The 22253-nt window shown below is 42.9% G+C and overlaps 1 non-coding gene across 1 annotated transcript; it reads right to left on the bottom strand.

The window, feature by feature from the left end:
* Nucleotides 1-19159: 19159 nt before the first annotated feature.
* On the bottom strand, nt 19160-19232 carry Trnaa-cgc. Its single transcript has one exon. It is a non-coding gene; the product is annotated as a tRNA-Ala (tRNA).
* Nucleotides 19233-22253: the final 3021 nt, after the last annotated feature.

Genomic DNA, 22253 nt, shown 5'->3' on the forward strand with positions numbered 1-22253 from the left:
ACAACCATGCCGACCGTGTGGCCGAGCGGTTCTAGGCGCTACAGTCTGGAACCGCGGGACCGCTACGGTCGCAGGTTCGAATCCTGCCTTGGGCATGGATGTGTGTGATGTCCTTAGGTTAGTTAGGTTTAAGTAGTTCTAAGTTCTAGGGGACTGATGACCTTAGAGTTAAGTCCCATAGTGCTCAGAGTCATTTGAACCATTTTTTAGAAACAACCATGTTCGACAAAACTGTAGAGAGTCTACAGACGTTAAAGTAACCTCTGGCGTGCCACAGGGGAGTGTTATGGGACCATTGCTTTTCACAATATATATATAAATGACCTAGTAGATAGTGTCGGAAGTTCTATGCGGTTTTTCGCGGATGATGCTGTAGTATACAGAGAAGTTGCAGCATTAGAAAATTGCAGCGAAATTCAGGAAGATCAGCAGCGGATAGGCACTTGGTGCAGGGAGTGGCAACTGACCCTTAACATAGACAAATGTAATGTATTGCGAATACATAGAAAGAAGGATCCTTTATTGTGTGATTATATGATAGCGGAACAAACACTGGTAGCAGTTACATCTGTAAAATATCTGGGAGTATGCGTGCGGAACGATTTGAAGTGGAATGATCATATAAAGTTAATTGTTGGTAAGGCGGGTGCCAAGTTGAGATTCATTGGGAGAGTCCTTAGAAAATGTAGTCCATCAACAAAGGTGGTGGCTTACAAAACACTCGTTCGACCTATACTTGAGTATTGCTCAACAGTGTGGGATCCGTACCTGATCGGGCTGACGAAGGAGATACAGAAGATCCAAAGAAGAGCGGCGCGTTTCGTCACAGGGTTATTTGGTAACCGTGATAGCGTTACGGAGATGTTTAGCAAACTCAAGTGGCAGACTCTGCAAGAGAGGCGCTCTGCATCGCGGTGTAGCTTGCTCGCCAGGTTTCGAGAGGGTGCGTTTCTGGATGAGGTATCGAATATATTGCTTCCCCCTACTTATACCTCCCGAGGAGATCACGAATGTAAAATTAGAGAGATTCGAGCGCGCGCGGAGGCTTTCAGACAGTCGTTCCTCCCGCGAACCATACGCGACTGGAACAGAAAAGGGAGGTAATGACAGTGGCACGCAAAGTGCCCTCCGCCACACACCGTTGGGTGGCTTGCGGAGTATAAATGTAGATGTAGATGTAGAATTTTGTACACCCCGGGCTTCCTAAGCCCCAAATCATCCTTCACAGAGCCGAGCAGAGCCCTAATCTCAGAAGGTGGACGGAACACACTCTTAATGTTAAAATTCCTTAAAATTCGTCCAATCTTAAACGATAAGCTTCCAGCATAAGGACGAAAAGCCACAGATCTATATTCCTCTTCGTACACCTCCGGAGATTGTCCTAACTCCATAGCCCGACGGATCTGCTTCTCGGTGTACCCATTTTCCTTAAAAACAGTCCTCAAATGCTGAAGTTCTTGGATTAAGCTTTCAGCGTCGGAAATGGCATATGCTCTCCGTACGAAAGTCCTAAGGACGCCATTGCGTTGGTGTGGTGGATGACAACTCTTAGGATGCAGATACCAATCTGTGTGTGTCGGCTTTCGGTCAACACTGTGTCCCAAAGTTCCATCTGGTTTTTTATAAACCATTACGTCTAAAAATGGAAGCATCCCTTCATAATCAACCTCCATAGTAAATTTAATACAGGGATGAAGACAGTTGAAGTGGTCCAAAAATCTGTTAAGAGCATCACGTCCACGCGGCCAGACGAAGAAGGTATCGTCCACGTATCTCCAGAAGCACGTTGGTTGCAAAGCTGAAGTCCTCAGTGCCATGTTCCCGAAGTCCTCCATAAATAAATTGGCGACTATGGGCGACAAAGGACTACCCATAACCACTTCGTCATTCTTTTCAAAAATATTACCGTTAAATAAAAAATACGTGGAGGTCAGCACATGAAGACAAAGCTTCATCAGCTCTTCATCCAGTTTTTCACTAATCGAACTAAGGGACTTTCCAGGGCAACTCGTGTAGATAGGGATACCACATCGAAACTCACTAACAGATCTGAAGGACTCAACTTCAAAGATCCCAATCGTCGAATAAAATCCACCGAACTGGATATATGGTGTTCACACTTCTAAGATTAGGGCTCTGCTCGGCTCTGTGAAGGATGATTCGGGGCTTAGGAAACCCGGGGTGTACAAAATTGCGTGTCAGTGTGGGAAAGCTTACGTTGGCCGTTCTATTCGCACAGTGCATGACAGGTGTGTGGAACATCGCCTCTTACGAGGCTACAATAGCCGGAAAAATCGGCGGTAGCAGGTCACTAAATGAGGGACACAATATGAAATTTGAGGAAACTGTTGTGCTTGCCAACATTTCCGGTTTTTTGAACAGTGTTTATAAAGAGGCGATTGAAATTAGGTTGGCTGATAATTTAATCAACAGAGACAATGGGTTTACTCTTAGCAAGACGTGGAATCATGTATTATCTCGCATCAAAACTGAACGTTCTTCAGTGCGGCCTTGATTGCGATATATCGCTGCCAGCAGTGTTTCACTAAGAGCGGCGCCACCTCCCTGTTTTGGAAGGCAGAAACCGTGATGGGCGGCGCATGCCCCGTGTACTGAGCGGTGGCCTATATAGGACGTCGATTTGCAACCTGGCGTCAGTTCGCAGCGGGACTCATCAGCAGAACCAGCATTTTCCTGAAGATGACAGACCAGTTGAATCGCCGAAATATCGAGTCAGGTTGATTTTAGGATCCGGCAGCAAACCCGAAGCGACTTTCAAGAAAAGATGTGATATGTGACACTGTTTGTTTTAATGTTTCTGAAAGTATTTTGTCTGGGCCGGGTGCTTTTCGGTTTTTAAGCCTGCTGATTACCGTCGCGACTTCTTCTTGCACGAATGGCATGGTTATACCATCACTGATGTATGGTTGCCTCATCCTCTCTCTTAGTCCAGTGTGGTGTCGCTCGTCTTGTGTGGGGTCGTCATCTGGGAGGAGCCTGTTGAGGAAATATTCTGCTGTTCCTCTCCATCCTCTGGCCAGTGTACCGTCAGTTTCTTTTAATGTTGACAGCACTGCCGGCTTCTTAACTCGTTCTGTTTCTGTCTTGAATGTTTCTCCCCAGATGTCGTTCTGTAGCTTGGTTTTGACAAAATTGGTCCAGTAGTTTTGCCTTGTTGTCTTTAGTTGGTATTGGTGTTTGTGTTTAGCGTCACGATACAGGTCAAGTCTTATCTTTCTTCCAGGAGCTGATAAGTCCTATAGTGCTCAGAGCCATTTTTTTGTCTTTGCTTGTTGGTAGTACTTTCCAGTTTTGTCGAACATGGTTGTTTCTAAAAAATGGTTCAAATGACTCTGAGCACTATGGGACTTAACTCTAAGGTCATCAGTCCCCTAGAACTTAGAACTACTTAAACCTAACTAACCTAAGGACATCACACACATCCATGCCCAAGGCAGGATTCGAACCTGCGACCGTAGCGGTCCCGCGGTTCCAGACTGTAGCGCCTAGAACCGCTCGGCCACACGGCCGGCATGGTTGTTTCTGTCCCCACCCAGATCTATCCCGTGGTGAAGCTGTTTCCTGTGCTCTTGTAGGATCTCTGCCAGTAAATGCGTTTTGTAATCTATACTGCCTTGAACAGTGTGTAGTGACGACGTCTCAACAATATCCCGAACTTTTTGCCAGTCGGTTCTTCCTATGAGTAAATGCTGCTGTTCGTGGTCCATGTTGTATGTATTGATATATCTGTCCGTGGTTATGACGATTGCGTTGTGGTCGCTGTGTAGGGCTAATACCCTCCATGTATTGGCTATTGGAAGAGATTTTGCGTTCAATAGAGAAAGGTCTATGTTACTTACACCACCGGCGTCTCCGCGGTAGGTAGGTTGCTGACCCTCCCTATTCAGTATGAAGATGTTGCATTCATTTAATACGTGAAGCACTAGTTGCCCTCTGTCGTCAGTTCTGAGTTCCACAAGGGGGATTTTGCGTTAGTATGAGCAGCCTTTTTCTTTCTGAGTGTCTTGCAACGTCTTTTATTTTGTCTAGGAAAGGTTCTGTATCATACGAGTACCGATCTTAAATAGACGACATGAGCCATACAACCTGCCCGTCTGTTATTTCTTCTATGGCAATGTGTTCAGAGCAAAACTGAGTGATCTGTGTTACTATGAGGTTTTTATTAACTGCTATTATCGCGGCTTTCGCGTTTGGTTTTCCTGATATTGTGATGTAATGTAAGGGGAGCTCTGAAATCTTCCCGCCTCGCCGGCCACTGTGGCCGAGTGGTACTAGGCGCATCAGTCCGGAACCGTGCTGGTGCTACGGTCGCAGGTTAGAATCCTGCCTCAGGCATGGATGTGTGTGATGTCCTTAAGTTAGTTAGGTTTAAGTAGTTCTAAGTCTAGGGGAATGTCCCGTAGTGCATAGAGCCATTTAAACCTTCCCGACTGGCCGAAAAGGTTCATGTACGTAGTTGATGTCTGCTGTTGTTTCTTCTGAGAGCCTACCTAGCCCTGGCAATTTAGTTGTATTACCTTGAGGAGGAATATCTAGTGAAGGAAAAACACTTGGGTACGGCGTCTTTAAAATCCAGTCACACACGTCCATGTGCTGTCACGAAGTCCTTGTATACTTTTTCTAAGTTTAGGCCCTCTCCCCTTCACGCACATGCCTCCGTTAAGAGTTAACATAGTTTTTTGGGGTTCGTTGGCAGATTTTCAACTCTTATGATAATCGTGTCAGTTTGTTTTATAGTTGGGGAGCAGATTTTATCCCCGTTTTCTTGCTTAGTTCGTATTACTTAGCGTACAGTTGTTTGAGATATATCGTTGTTTTCTTGTCTGCTAAGCCGTAGGTTAGCTTCAAGGGTTTTGGTGGTTCACGTGATTAACGGTATTCAGCTAGGGGTTCTTGGCTGTGTCTGGCTGGTATTCTTAACTATTTGTTTGTTGCTCCGATTTCGAGTAATTCTGTACTGCAGAACGTCTTTCCTGCTTTCTGGTTTCTGGTAGTGTGGAGTTTGATGTGTTTTCGCTGATAATTCCCCCCGATAGCAGCTTGTTGTTTTTGATCTCTACCGGGGACTTGTTCTTGAAAGGCGACTGTTGTATGTTTCTGGGGTGGTTGTTTCTGGTGTTGGGCAGGTGCAGAATGTGTCTTTCTGTTCAGCTACCTCAGTGATTTGTTTTTCGTAGTAGCAGTGTATGCTAACCCCGTGGACAAAACGAACTGGTGTAATATAGGGTCTACATGTGGTTGGATCTCATTCTACTTGTTGCGCGGGCAGTGTGCAAGTGTCTTTGTTTGTGTTGGCCTGTGGTGTTGGATTTCTTGTGAAATCAGAGACACCTTCATTCTCAAGATGTTCAAGGGCGTCGTTACATTTCTCTGTACTATCTCGCAGTATTTTGTTTTCCAGTTCGTCAACCCGTAAAATCCTGAAAGATGGCCCAATCAAATATGTGTCGTTTCAGGAGCCTGGTAACTTCATATTCAATTGCACCCTGTTTGCACATGTCGTCTATATAATCGTTTATATATTAGGACAGCCTGGCCCCCTTGCCTTATCGCAAGTTCTGTTTCTGTGTTTGCGTGGTAACAGCCCACAAGTTTCTCCTTTCTGCATTCTGACTTTTTGTGTACCGGTTTTGCTCATCTCCTGCATACTAGATCCTTGTTGCAACGCTTCTCTTTTTGAAGCAGCAGTAATCGTACCCTTGGCGACACTTCTAGAATATTGTTTACTGTCCTTTAGCCCTTTGGTCCTCGCTATCGAACTCGTCATTAGTAATGTATTCACTCGGGTTTATTTCGTAGAGCTCTTCTAAGAACTCCTAGTCAGTTATATATGTTGAGAAAAATCGTGCACTGCCAGTACGGATCTGAACTTCTTGGGTTCTTCACACCCAATGTCCTTAAGCTGTGCTGTTTTCTGTTATCCTTTTCTTGTCTACTTGTGATTCTGTTTCAGTTATTACAGTGTTTGCTGTTGGCCTGATTAATTTTACTTTTAATTTGTCTTGCTTGGCGTTCATTGTTTTAGTGGTGGTTTCTCTAATGGCGCTCGCATCTTGGTTGGTTTCTGATTTAAAGAAAAGTGTGCTGGACTGTTAAGCTTTTGTTTGTTGAATGGATTCTTGTACTTTGCTTTTAGGTTTTGCAATCGCACTGGCAGCCGCAATCGCTGTAAACGAAAATGAGAGGGGTTTATTTTCCAACTTTAGTCTATGATTTTCGGATTTGAGTTCCGCCATTTCTTGTTCCAGACCCTGAATGCGTTCCTTCGTATTTAATACGTTTGCAACGGCTAGTTCTTTTCTGAGTCTGGCGATTTCAGTTCTGAGCTCTTCATTTTGTCCATAAAGCCTTGCTTGAACTAGTGTGAGTGCTCAGATTTTGTCTCTAACCTGCGATGCAATTGTGGCTGACGCCTGTTTTTGTTTTAGTTCATTCTCGAACTCTGCTAAGATCTCGTCTACAACGCTTATCATTTTAGTTTCCATTTTCTTTGTTTTGGCAATCAACCCTTCGCTGGATAGCACTCGTCTTATAGCCCTCGTGCTCCTGCCCGTCGGAGTCGCGCCACTGTTTCAACATCCTCCTACGAATGTGTAGCTCACATTGATTCCGGGAGCACGTGTGGCATTTTCGAAAGTAGCGTGGAGCAAGTTGTATGCTCCAATGTCCGCGTATACTGGTGGACGTGGAGGTTAACTTAGTTAAAGGCCGATACACACGTCCCAAATGCTTCAGAGAGTGAAGCAATGAGAATGCGCACCGGACGAAATTTGCTGTACGGCAACCGATTCCCCAATTCTGGATCCGTTGCGAGTGTGGTTCGTCTCTAACCCGAGTGCAATCACAGCCGTTAAGCGCTGTACGCTCTGTGATTTGTTGCACTATTTGCCGCGCTGTTTCTCGGTACTATTAGCTTCCCCTTACAATAGCCTCCTCGACTACTGCAGAGGCAGAGTGGCAGAGTGGAGGGCGGGTACACGAAAGTTTGTCAAGAGAATAACAAAGGGATGTCCACAGCGCTCGATCTGCGGACCAATATTCTGGGATATCGCAATCGAGCCCTTGCTGAACACCCTGGGCGGTGACGACAGGGTAAGAGGTGTGGTGGTGTACACAGTTGATCTGCTCGTAGTGGTGTCAGCCAACTCGAGAGCAGCAATAGGCACAAAATGCACACGAATGCTGTTGAAAATTAACAGTTGGTGCAAACAAAATAAATTATCAATAGCTCCCAACAAAACTGTATATTTACTGCTCGGAGGGACACTACAGAGGAATCCAGTTCTAAAATTAGACAATACAAGCATGCAGAGAAAGCAAGCCAGGCGTTATCTAAGACTGCATCTTGACGAAAAACAGACTTTCAACCATCATATCAAATTGACAAATGATAAAGACTTCAAAATTATGCACAAACTAGCAAGACTCAACACAAATCAGTACAAATTACCTATTTAGACGATAAGGACCTACCACATTGCGATATTTAAATGCATCACATGCTTCGACATAAGTGCTTGGGCTCACAGACCATAACAGACTAACAAGACAACTGCAAGACAAAGACAACATAGTGTACTCCTGAGAATGAGCGGAGCCTTCAACACCAAGTCACTCAAGGCACTCTGTGTTGTGATGGGGACCTGCCCTATAGACCTAACAATACCTTATAGAGTTGTGCTTTACTGGGTTAAGAGGGACAGGCTCGATAAAGTCACCGAAATTACTGGTACCAACATAATGAACAAAACACAAATGAAACAATGACGGATTGAAACATGGCAGAGAGGGTGGGACGCATCCGACAAGGGTCTCCAAGTACACTCTTCCTTTCCTGATGTTCGCGAAAGATAACAACTGAAACACGTCGACCCAAGTCGGGTGATGGTCCATTTCCTGGCAGACAACGGGCCGTATCCAGTAAACGTAAACCGCGTGGGAATAACTGACGATGAAGTACGCGTTTGCGGATAAAGTGGGACACCAGAACATGCCACACTACTATGCAATACGCTAGTTCAAGTGAGACCTACACAGAACGACAATGACATCGCCAGAATACCACGTAATCCCCATGATTGAACACATTAAATAGCTTAGCCGATATTGTGTCGAACACTCTGCATGAAGAATACAAGCGCCAAAACCCATTTGGAAAGAGGGGTAGACAAACACAAGCAACACAACAAACCACATGGGAGGACACAAGCACGACCACGGATTCCGGAACCGAGGAAGGAACACCAAGTGAACATGACTCAGAAGGGATCAACAAGTAAGGGACAAAACCAACTCGCGACCGCTACGGTCGCAGGATCTAATCCTGCCTCGGGCATGGATGTGTGTGATGTCCTTAGTTTAGTTAGGTTTAAGTAGTTCTAAGTTCTAGGGGACTGATGACCAAAGAAGTTAAGTCCCATAGTGCTCAGACCCATTTGAACCATTTGAACCAAGCCAACTAGGCATGACACTGCATGCCATAACACAGTCACAAACAACACGACAGGCAGTAACAGTCATAAAACAAACACCGTCACCACATACTAGGACTGTAGTAATAGTGTAACGTCACTTGGGAAGCGAAGGAACGAAGAACTTTTATTCCGAGGCTCCTCCTCCCCAACGACATACTGCATAGTCTTTAAAGTATTCTGCATACAAAGAGTAATGTATTGCTCGTCTAATTGTGTGTAGACAGAAGTATATTCTCTTCTCTATTCAAAGCTACAATCAACTAATAAAATATCAAATGTATTTTCTGTATAAAGTATGTATAAAACCAAAAATGTAATGTAGTAACTTATTTAAGGAATTATGCATTTAGTTAAAAATGAAGTATACTCTATTCCTACTAGCGAATTTACAAACATAATTGTATTTCCCATGTAAAGCTAAAATTCATGTATTCCATGTATGAAATGCTCAGTCAGTATTTAATCTGTATAATACCAGGTGTATGTATCTAAGGTATCACGTAGTACATACCACAACTACCAACAATAGGAGAAACAAACAGCTGCTGAATATCTTGTAGTGTCCTGACTTGCAACACCCCCAGTAATATACCAATACACACAGACACAGTAAACATGCATAAGCTGAAACCATTTCAGATGAGAATAGGTCGAGGTTCTACAGAGACCTTCTCATGTGAAATAGGTAGAAATAGGCTATTATCAACCAACACGCTCCTTAGACTATATTACACTCCAAATATAGTGTATCGCTCTACATACTGCACATTATTTTCACCGCACTCATTGTATTACATTTTCTTTATATATATATATATATATATTTTTAAATTTGCATTATATTAATTATATTCTCATCAACTGGGCAGAAACAAATGATATGGAACCATTTTAACCAATGTTAAGCCTTCAATTCGCTGTAACCTTAGAAAAATCTTTATGTATTATGTTCTTTATATTATTTTAAAAAAAGCATTAACAACTGTATAGCAATAAGAATGTAACAATGAGAAGTCTTTGCTGTTAGATTTAGAAGCATCCGATCAACCTTACATTTCAAGGCGGTAGGTTACTCTGTACTGTTAACGAAATAAATAAATAAATAAACAGTACTCCAGAGAATAATGGATAAGTGTAATGTAAGCAATCTCTTTATAAACCTGTCCTGCCAATAAATCGCAGTCGTTGGTTTGTTTTCCCCGCAACATTATATATGCGGTCGTTCTAATTTAAGTTACTCATATTTCTAATGCCTACAGTTGAATTGACAGCCTTTAGATCTTCATGTTTTACCCCGTTATTGAAATTTAACGGATTCCTTTTAGTAGTAATGTGGATGACGTCATATTTTTCGTTATTTGGAGTCACTTGCCAATTTTCACACCAAACAAATATATTGTCTAAACTTTTTTGCCATTTGTTTTGATCTTCTGAAGACATTGAATGAAGGTAAGCATCAATTGCAAACAATCTAAGAAGATTGCTCAGGTTGTCTTCTAAATCGTTTATGTTGATCAGGAACCCTTCCTTGGGAAACCCAGATATTACTTCTGTTTTACCCATGACTTTCCGTCGATTACTACGAATTGCGACCTTTCTAACAGGAAATCACGAATCCAATCGCACAGTGGAGAGTTTACTCCTTAGAAACGCAATTTGATTAGACGTCGCTTGTGAGGAAAGCTGTCAAAAGCTTTCTGGAAATCTAGAAATACGGAATCAGTCTGACATACCCCGTCGATAGCAATAATTACATCGTGAGAACAAAGAACTAGTTGTGTTTCTAAAGGAGGAAATGCTGAATCCGTGTTGGTTATTTGTCAATAAATCATTATCTTTGAGGCAACCCATAACGTTCGAACACAGTGTATGTTCCACAATCCTACTACAGATCGATGTTAGCAGTATGGGTCTGTAAATAAGCGGATTAGTCTTGTTTCCTTTATCCGGTATTGGTGTGACTTTTACAACTTCCCAGTTTTTCGGTACGCGACGAGCGAGCTGTTGCGTATGGTTGCTAGGTATGGAGCTACTGTGTTAGCAAACTATGGAGGGAACCTGACAGGTATTCAGTCTGGACCGAAAGCCTTGCATCTCTTAGGTGTTTTAAACTGCTTCGCAATACCGATGACATCTACTTCTACGTTACACATGTTGGCAGTGTTCTTGATACGAATTCAGGAATATTTAAATCATCTTCTCCCGTAAAGGAATTCCGGGAAACTTGTGTTTAGTAATTCTGCTTTAGTGACACTGGTATCCTTAACACCACGATTGTTTTCACGTAGTGAGGGTATTGATTGTGTATTTCCGCTGGTGTATTGTACATACGACAATAATCTCTTTGGGTTTTCTGTCAGATTTCGAGACAGAACTTCGCTGTGGACACTATTACAAGCATCTTGCACTGAAGTTCGAATTAAGTTTTGAGCTTGTGTAAATCTTTACCAGTCTTGCGGGATTTGCATTCTTTGAAATTTTTCATGCTTTTTTCGTTGCTTCTGCAACAGTGCTCTGACCTGTTTTGTGTATCATGGGGAATCAGCATAATCCCTTATTAGTTTATTTTGTAGACTCAAACGACACAAGAGGTAGTTTGGAACGCAAAGCTGAGAAAGGTACACAAGTACAAAGTTTTTGCATAGGATAAGCATGTAGACTGCTTAACAAAAAGTGAAGCACCGAGAAGGCATCGTCGGATGTCAATGTAACTTCGTACACGTCCACACCATGAGTGGATATGTGAATGATTTAGTTGCAAATTCTCTCTGGCAGAACAATCACCATATTTCTTCAGTGTTATTCGTGTTTAGTGTTGTTACCAGGCATGGTAGGGTACATGAAGGGTGCAAACAGCATCAGATGTTGAGTGACCACTGTGAAGGATGCAAAGATTTCGGGTACCCGTGTGAGACAGCGTTATCAGCAACTAAACGAGCTTGAAAGAAACTCGTTGTGAACCTACATTTGGCCAGCTGGTCGAAAAATGCACCATCCAAATTTGTGTGTAATTCGGATGTGACAGTAACCGAATGTTGGAGTACAGTTCCAGTTGGACAACTGTGACACACAGTAATTGTATTGTGTACCCTCCACATGTGGCGTTTTTAGGCTGCCACTAATATCACATCACAGACGGCTGAATCTAAAGTGGTTCTGTGATCGGAAAGCACGGAATGTTGACGAATGGCGTTGCAGTGTGTCCAGCGCTTCAGCTGTGTTCGGCACTACCTCATATGACTATCGTCGATGTTACTCGTGGTGCCACGGTGTGGGAGGCCATCGGGTGTGACTTTAGATCACAACTCTTAGTGGCTGATGGATCTTTGATGGTACAGCGGTATTGTGACGGCCATAGGTGGGTGTATGGTGGTTCTAAAGTTGATACCGCCACCACACGCCTTTTCATAGACGCCCATAGTATGGAGGCTATCAGGTGCATCCATCGTAACCTCGCTATAATAAGTAAGTTCCAACATGGCAAGTAAACCGAAATAGTCTCACCCACTTCTTCATTCACTGTAAAGTCTACACGATATCATGGACCAATACCAGACAAGGGCAGTCTTAGTAGTTCCATCGCCAAACATCAACGATTTCGAACTAACAGATATACTTGCAGGTAACGTAATAGCGAATTCTCTTTCAATTAAGCATCAGGAGCCGTTCGTTAAGCATTACCACATGGGTTGCAGCTTGGTCGAAATCAAACGGGCTCCTCAAAGCCGTAAAACTGCTCCAGTGAGGAAGCAGAGAGGTTGCTACAGTGCTTGTATCGATGAACTGAAACTAATTAGAGCAGACTCGTTTAGAGTATTGCAAAATATTTCTACCTGCAGGAAGCAAAATATAATGGTAAGAAATGAAAGAGCCGAATGAACAGGCAACTTTCAAGTTGTGGGACTGCTAGTTTCAGGAGAGAATACAATAGCGTTATGACGCCTTTTTCAATCTAATCGGGGCGTGTATCCAGGCCAAAGCGGCTGCAAATGTCATATTGATAAGTGCAAAGTTCAAATCTGACTCCATTTTGTAATCAGTGAAATAACAGCACACACGCACTCAGCCCATGAAGCTATCAACGAAAAAGTATTGGGGTAAGTGGTAATGCATTTTTTACGACTGTATTAAGTCTTAGACCAAATACGTTCATCAGTCGTTCTCTTTTCTCCTACACACAATGCACTACACTACTTACAACACTTCCTCGTTTGCAAAACAAAAGACGTTAGCCTTTCTCACGTACACTAAATCACGAGCTGAACATGGATAAAATAGTATGATCCAAAACATACTATCTGTAAAAACTGCGACTGCAGAAGAGGAGCGTCAGAAACGAAAACACAAAGTATAAATGATAATAATTAAAGGTAGAAAGTTCTTTCAGAGAAGTATAGCTGTATTATTGTTAGTAACTACAAATTATGTTAATTTATGTACGAGCGATTTTAATTTCAGCTTGTTAGAAGTTTTATAATTACCTTCCCAGCAATTTTAACCTCGCCGTCGTCTACAAGTGTGATGTCACACCGGTACTCCTTCAAGAACAGGAAGAAGTGAGTGTCACGTGGTACGGTGCAGACGTTTGTTGTTTGGTGGATGTTTCAGAACGTCCCCATTGATGTACAGTGGCGCTTTATGTCACACAGTGCGCGCGTAGACGTCTCGTCGTACTGTAAAACAAATTTTCTACGACAGCATCCCCCCATTTTTTTCAACAGCTCGTGAATAACACGACCAATAATAGTGGCTCTTTTTTTATTGTTTTGGCGACGTAAACCCGCTAGTCATTGATCCTGATTCTTCTGCGTTGCACCTTTAGAGGGCAGAATAACAGGCACTGCAAAAAAGTCCAACAAATTTAGGCTTTTAATTTTGCTCTGGCTACGCAAGTCAGTCCGTGTCTTTGCCTCCGAATGCGAATTAATATTGATCTCACCACCAGGCACGCAGCTCTTTCATTGGGATCAATGTCTCACAAGAATCAGAATCTATAGAGCATCCTCTTCTCACAAATTCTAAGAGTAGCTATCTTTTCCTCTCTCAAAAATGGTTGCCATTACTTATCACTTTTATATTGTATTTTTCCTTATATTTGTGTACTAGCATTGTATTGATTGTAGCTTAGTGTCAGATATATGGTGCACTGCTTTAGTTTCATCCGGTCGTTCACCGAAACGTAGGCAATAAATACGTCTCAGAATAAATTTCAGACTTTATGTCATTTGGAAGTAACAGGATCACTCGTAAGTCACACAGAGAAACCACCACTGACGTCAAGTGACTGGTATCACTTAACGCAGTCAATAGAGTAAGTGAAACTACTGCCAAAAATGCGAAGCAAAAAAATGGCTGGCGCTACTAATAGATTTGTTTCATCAGTTCCCAGCGACCTTCGCATAGTAAATCAATTGAAGAAATCTTGTCTTTCAGTTTGCTTGGATGTGTTTTTACGTTCCGAACTACTGTTCGCATAAATGACAAAAATTAATGAAAAGAATTTAATACTTTTTTAGGGTTTCATTATGTTTAATACATTTGATGGGCTATGGCAGTGTGTTCCAACGACATGCGAACTCAATATATGCGATACACAGTCAACATTCTTTCAACTGAACATTCCTCTTAGCTCGACAAACTAATTAAAATTTCTATTACTATATTTTTGCAATTATAACTACACCAGCGGTGTCACCCGTGAAACGATAGCAAGGGAAGGGTTGTGAACAGAAAGTACTTTCTTTTTAGAATGTGTAGAACTCGTTTTACAATACTGGGTTGAAACTCAATCATACACACATCGCTACAAATGTGTTCAGCGAAAGTCACGTGCAGGATCACGTTTTGAGTAATCTTTATGCTTGGTTCCTACTTCATTTAAGAACGTGGGGTAAAAGGTTTTTGGTTTATTAGCCTGATAAGCGGTCATCCATGTTACGGCAGCTGTATTGCACCGTGTTAAGCAAGGTTTGAGTGACGAACCGGACCTATCGCTCAGGCAGATTGTGCAAATCGATTAACTCCTTTTGCAAAAGACGTTAACCAGTCTAAAATTAATGCTTAACTAAGGGTGCCATTTGAATATGCACCGTCCAGATTTAAGTGCAAATTATGATTTGCTTTTTGCAGTATTGGTAGTATCGACAGTAGAGATAAAGCTTAATTAATATTTACTGTGCTTTCGTTAGTCATACCTGCTAATAGTACCGTTTCTTTTCTTCCAGTTTCACAGAAATGTGAAATCGAATTAACGCTCTCAGTTTAGCAATGATGCAATATGAAGAACGTGGTTTCCAGCCACAATCACCTACTTGTGGTGAGGACGTACATATGTGTCATTTGTTAGTTGATGTCGTTGACATTCATTCGAATGATATCGACATTTCGTTTGAAATTGTGGATACGTTAGAAGAAATACGAAATAACTGCGACGACCCCATGAATTGTGGTTCGGACGACGTCAGCTGTGCCAGTAACAGTTCTGGAGTCAAAGCGTGAACTGTACAAAGGGAAGAATGAATTACAAGAAATAAGAAATATGCGCCAAACGAAAATCCGAAACCATCTGAACGAAAAACTCGCCGGAAGATTACGAACTGATCGTGAGAGGCTATGCACCGTTACCGATGGAGATCTACGAGACTGGGCCCTCTGAACTGCATCTGACATGCACATTGCTAACTCCCACGCTTCGTCGACCTGGCTACGTAGGATCAAGAAGTCGTACAGAATAGGAAGTCGCAAAATTACCAAGTTTACGTCACGTAAACATGTAGAGCAGCTGCCAGTGATAGAGAAAGCTACAGAGAAATTCATAGCTGACGTAAAGACGAAACTTGCTCTTATCCCCACAACTGTTGTTTATAACGAGGATCAGTCAGGTTTCGCGAAAGAACTGCGTGCACACCGCACTTTATCATTTCAAGTTGAAAAAAAGACGGAGTCCGTTGCCCAATCAATGAATGCAATGACACATTTGTGTACAATAATGCCAGTTATAAGTATGAGTGGTTTAGTGTTTGCGCAGCTGTATATCTGTCTTCAAGAACCACAAGGCAAATTAGGACCAAAAATAAAAAATGGGCTCTTTACTTGGAAAAATCTTGTAATCGACGTATCAAAATCTGGCCAAAAGAAAAAGAATAGTTTTCAACATTTCATTCGAAACGTATTGGTTCAAATGGCTCTGAGCACTATGGGACTTAACTTCTGAGGTCATCAGAACCTAAGGACATCAAACACATCCATGCCCGAGGCAGGATTCGAACCTGCGACCTTAGTGGTCGCGCGGTTCCAGACTGTAGCGCCTAGAACCGCTCGGTCACCATGACCGGCTCGAAACGTATTCCTACTATCTGTAGAAACTAATTAATTTCTTTTGTTGGATTCATGGACTGGGTATGACGACGCCTCTGTTTTTGTGAAGGATAAAGAATTTTTTCGACAATAGAAAGCATTTTTCAGGAAGTTAACAGACAACATTATTTCCGATACCTCCCTCTCATTTCAGATTTATCAGCCGGACAGTATTCTTAAGTTCCAGTCATTTGTGCATTACCAGTTTTCTTCGCCACTCTTTACGAATTTGATCAAGTATGGCTGGTACGCAGCGCAGTAGGCAGAACGACGGCCGGGACCACTTCTGACTCCATCCCAGTTGTGTTTAAATAAAACTTTTATCAGAATTATATGTGCAAGAATTGAACTGTCGATATTAAGTAATTCAAAAAAGTGTTTGTATAGTTTAAGCCAGGTTTTCCCCGGGGAAAAAAGTTAACAAACAGGAGCAAAGGAGAATTCTATCTGGTGCACCCGGAGGGCCTCTTGCAGGTCTTTCAACTGGACGCTGCTGCAGCTACTTGCGTGTCCCTAACATTCCCCACTTACTTAATCCGAAAATGGAGACCTGCAGTTTAACGTGGAATCCGAACCATGTGTCTTTTGTGGCCACTCCAACATCTGTGAGAAGTGAATGCTCCGTTAAAAATCATAGTGAAAAGGTTGTGGCCTGAATCGGATTTGATCCCGCCGTCTCTGGATCATGAAGCATGTGCTTTGACAATATACCATTTTTATTTTTTTTTAAATATGACTATCATACCTTAAACGAGTAGGGAAACGCTAGATGATGCTTGACGCTGAAATTAGTGTTCTGTTTATAAATTTCCTCTCAATGGTAATGAGAAGCGAGGGAAAAATGGCAGCCGACATACAAGGAAAATTTTGAACCAGTGATAAGGAGAGATGGAGATGCAATTCCGTGTAAAGTGCACGATCTGCACGCATCTCACGCTTTCATATAAATTGTGACACTTAAATTATTCCTTTCCTGTGCTATTTTGAATACCCCATCAAGAACACTGCGCTCGCCATGCAAAATAATCCTCACTGAATAGTAAAGTTTCGCATTTTGGCTCTAACAAGATAGATTTTCATCCTCTATGCCGAACATTAGCACCAAAAACTAAATATTAATAACAAAGCGTTCATAGGCAGTGTTCGCTACCTCGTGTTCTCTTCCGTTCCCTCTAGTATAAACGATTCTACCCATATACAAGCGAATGGTAGTGAATTTTCTGCAAATGCTTATTCGCAGGTGTTCACTTCCATTCGCTCCATTGTAAACCAGGCTTTAGGTGCTTAAAATTGGTGTCTGTGAACTCCGGATAATTCCGCTACGCGGCGCAGCGTGAATGATTCGCCGAGTCGCGCGCTATGCGGACAGGCCAGTACAAACCGCTGTTATAAGCTGTTCTCCGCGCGGCAAAAATGTGCAACTTTAACATTTCTTACAAAATACTTGCAGTGCCTCTTAGGGGCTAACATTCTGGCAGTGCATTTCTTTCGTTGTGTTCTTCCAGTGTAAAAAATTTCAGGGTAGGTTTCTATATGTCTTATTGAACCATTCCCTTGTAAGACCCGCCCATGTAATAATAGGGGTAAGAACGAATTGACACAAACTTATGTGCTTCTAGAAGGTGAGATGCACCTACAACAGCAACTATCAGCGAGTGGGGGTGCATCTATAACAGAAAGTATCACACAGTGGCAATGCATGCGTCCTAAACTTTAATGATACGTTATGCTATATTGCACGATATAACAAATGCCTTTTCGTGTTATATGACGTGGTATCGCGTATCATGTTACTTTACTTGACGCGATGATTGCAAGTCACTGGTATTAATATTAACAAGTGAATAGGAGCGAATATGTTAAGGTATTTTGAGTAAAAAGTCTTTGAAGCTACTACTAAGTCGAAAACTATATATATATGTATATATATAAAATATTGACAAGGAAGCACCGGGAACCAGGGAAACAATCATTCTTCTTCGACAGTGATAAGACGTTTGGAATAGAATGCTTAACGTGGATGAACGCCAAATTTAGAGTAATAAATTTACATATGTCGGATCGCAAGCCCAGGTGTGACCCCGAAGTTATTGGCAATCGTCATATAAACTTTTATGAAGAGTCCTCACGAAAGAGCGTTGTATTATCTGCTGGAGTAACTGCAGTTTACAGCTACAGAATCTATCACGTGTCTCACCTTGTGCGGGACTATTTAGATGCTTTAAACTCTGAGAAACAATATTTACAATGTGCTTGTCTGTACTCTCCACCTTGCGATGTCAGCTAACAAACAGTTGCTGTATGGAAACGTTCTGCTATATGTCTATTGAGGTAATAGGGAGACATGCAAGTCCACTGGTCTCTTTGATGCCTTCCTGGAAAAGAGAGCCATCGGCCTTTAAACGGACTTGCAAGTGCGTTAAAGGACGATAGGGAGTAGACGGAGTTGCAAGGAAGAGAGGGAGATGTTGCTGCAGGTCATTTATCATGCATTTGTTCTCTGGTGGGTGTATCAGTTGTGCGTGACTTGCCGCACTGCTTCCCGAGCGTGACGGTTCCCGGCGCGATTCCGGCCGATGGATTACTGTCGAGGTTCGAAGTGCCGGCCAGCCTGTGGATGGTTTTTAAGGCGGTTTTCCATCTGCCTCGACGAATGCGGGCTGTTTCCCTTTATTCCGCTTCAGTTACACTATGTCGACGATCGCTGCTGAAGTACTGTCTCCACGTATGCGTACACCATAATTACTCTACCACGCAAACATTGATGTTACACTCGTCTGGAATGAGACAGGGGGGGGGGGGGGGGGGGGGGTGAGGGCTACGACGGGGACAAAGCCTCTCTGTTGTTTCTACACCCCCAGTTCAACACATACATACTTAAATGTGTGTGACTTAGAGCACTATCTGCGATCGTTAATAGCAAACCTCTACAAACCACGGTCACCAGAGGACTTCCAGCCCATGTCCATCAGTGGAAAACCTGTTTTGGTACCCTCCTCTGGACGAACGTATATGTTAGCGAAGTAGGCCTTTCCTCTACTACATCTTGGACATAAATCGAATCTTCAGTTTCATATAGGTAAGAAGCGACTGCTACTATACTTTTCATGTCCATCCTATCCTTTGGTAGTAGTGGTGGTGGTGGTGGTTAGTGTTTAACGTCCCGTCGACAACGAGGTCATTAGAGACGGAGCTCACGCTCGGGTTAGGGAAGGATTGGGAAGGAAATCGGCCGTGCCCTTTCAAAGGAACCATCCCTGCATTTGCCTGAAGCGATTTACGGAAATCACGGAAAACCTAAATCAAGATGGCTGGAGACGGGATTGAACCGTCGTCCTCCCGAATGCGAGTCCAGTGTGCTAACCACTGCACCACCTCGCTCGGTTTTGGTAGTAGTTTACTTTACAGTTTATCACCACAGCATATCATAAAGAAACTTGCATGGATAGTGTATCTCATACGTTGGGGATACTTTTCTTATATTTGAGTATTAACAGCGTTGCATTCCGCACTGCTAATAAGTCAGAAGCCGCACCGCTCTAGTGTTGTAGAGTGTTTTAACTTAAGAACTGTGTAGCCTTAGGAATTCATGTGTTTATGTTTTCTCTTACCAATACCTTCTTGGTACTGGCATCATACAGTAGAACAATACGTCTGAATTGATAGCGCAGTAGATTCCCTAGAGCTCCATGATGCATAAACTACACGCTTCTTCTTCATAACCGTCTGTTATATCATCACAGCACTTTCGTAAGTACTATGCACCGATAAGAATGCTAATCTCCTCAACATGCGCGAGTCTGGAGAGATCTTGTGCACTTGCATTGGTGCCGGGTGTAAGATTGGTGCAGAACAGCAGTTACGGACTTGATTCACTCTGCTTCATCACGAGACATGGAATGTAGTTGTCTGCTTCTGGTCAGCTACAAATTAAATCGGCAATTATCCTAAGAATGCGACAATGCTCTGTATCTCCCATGCACATAGGAATCGTAATTATAAATTACACCCTATGATCGAGGTGCTAGATGTATGTAATCACTGTCTGGTATACTTTGGCATGTGTATATGTCTGTGTCTGTGTATGTTCGAGGATTAACAATGATTGCATGTACTCCTTAGTCATCTGTCTACATTCGCAATCTAGTATATCGTACTAGCAAAGTAGTTGAGAAGTTGTTTAGTGATGATACATAAACTGGATAGCATGCTGCTGGGTCACTGGTCGGCGTTGAAAAACTGGTAATATTACCAAAATTGATAGCACTATCAACTGTGATGCTTATTACAGTACAGCGTCGCTGCCTTCTCCATCCACGTTTGATTACCACATAATGTTTTACTGGCATCGCTTGTTTGAGAGGGAGAAATAGTCTTGGTGGAGGGGCAATACCCTTCTGTGGCTGGCAAGTACTGAAGCAGTGATCACGTACATGACTGCAGTATGACAAATCAGTCAAAACGGAACCCCAAGTGTGTCCGTAGCTCGTGGTCGTGCAGTAGCGTTCTCGCTTCCCACGCCCGGGTTCGATTCTCGGCGGGGTCAGGGATTTTCTCTGCCTTGTGAGGACTGGGTATTGTGTGATGTCCTTAGGTTAGTTAGGTTTTAGGGGACTTATGACCATAGATGTTAGGTCCCATAGTGCTCAGAGCCATTTGGAACCCCAAGTCATCTGCCACCACCCCTGTGAAAGATGAGTTTAAATGCAGAGGTCATCAACCGCCTTTGGACAGCTGTTTGGATACGCACCACAAAGCCAGAAACTCTTCTAGTTTATGTTGTGACTGTCTTTTATTTCAATCATTCACTGTGCATGTTGTAGGAGCAGAGCAACATGATTTACACCATGAGATGTCCAGTTTTCTGTAAGAGCCAATGGACTGAAACATGTAAACAGGGAGACTCTCTTGCGACTGATAGTCTGTGGGATATGGTCCTCTCACAGTACAGGCAATGAAATTTTACACAGTCCATGCAAGCGACGTCGATCACTGGCCACCTGCTCCAGTAGATCAATACCTGTATATTTAATAGGAGCACCACATATTCTCGATGCCAACACACATACGGTATTTGTTTTCGCTGTATTTAACGGAAGACTGCTCCACAGATGAATCTTATCGAGTTCTTTGTCGGATGATGTTACCGGGGCTTTTATAGTTCATAGTTTCCCTCTGTTGGATGGTACAAAATAATGATGATAGAATGATGTCTGTGACAGACATGAATGCACCCTGAGGGACGCAGATCACCTTCCGAGTGCGGTACCTGCATGTAGTTAGGAGACACACAGCAATGCAGCTGCAAAACCCTTCCCCCTCTGCTGGCCGGAGTGGCCGAGCGGTTCTAGGCGCTACAGCCTGGAACCATGCGACCGCTACGGTCGCAGGTTCGAATCCTGCCTCGGACATGGATGTGTGTGATGTTAGTTAGGTTTAAGTAGTTCTAAGTTCTAGGGGACTGATGACCTCAGATGTTATGTCCCACAGTTCTCAGAGCCATTTGATCCATTTTGAAGCTTCCCCTTCTTCCAGTCCTCCTTCCAGTGCCTGTACTGTCTTCTATACTACCTCAAGTTGCAGGAGAGAACTTTTTTTTGACGCAGACCTTACACATGCTACACCAGTGGTGGAGCTATGACAAAATATCCCCATTTCCACCGAGTCCTCTCGGACTAACTCAGGTCAACCTTTTTCTCCATAGTATGCAGAAAGTGGTAGACATAGCGCTCTCCGACTTCTGCTCATTACCGAATTAAATTGGAACAGTCACACTGGCTAAGCTCCAGGGAGGGCGGGGCAGAGACTGAGGAAGGGGGAAAAGGTGACTAGTTTTGGAAGAATATGAAAGTGGGACGAATATAATTCGTCAGTGGTTGTAATCATTAAAAGACATCTCCATAGGATCCAACACAAGTAAGTGGTTCAAAAAGAGAGACTTTATTCGAAATCGCAGACAGAATTTCTACTAGAAAGTGTAACGCTACTCGCGACTTGTATGTACTTGTAGAACCAAGTCCACTTTTTATGCAGGATGGTGGTAACGTAGTCATTGTGAAAGTGTTTTTAACATCAGGTAGCTTGTAAGACGATTACGTCTCTCTTTTTAAGACACACTGATGCCACATGTACGATGCTGGAGGTAAAATCCTTCTGCGATCAGTCACAAATATCTGTTCTCAATGGTGTTCGTTGAAAAGAACATCGCATCTATCAAGGGATTCCTATCTGGACTACCTGGTGAGTGTTAGTCCGACTACCGAAAGAGAAAATTTTTCGCCAAGCACAGGACTTTCATGATCAATCTAATTAATTAGCCTTTCAATTTGATACCAATGATATGCCGCCGCCACGCGGGGTAGACGCGCAGCCTGAGGCGTCTTGTCACGGTCCGTGCGGTTC

The sequence above is a fragment of the Schistocerca americana genome, chromosome 1 (genome assembly GCF_021461395.2).
Source record: "Schistocerca americana isolate TAMUIC-IGC-003095 chromosome 1, iqSchAmer2.1, whole genome shotgun sequence".
Classification (NCBI taxonomy): Eukaryota; Metazoa; Arthropoda; class Insecta; order Orthoptera; family Acrididae; genus Schistocerca; species Schistocerca americana.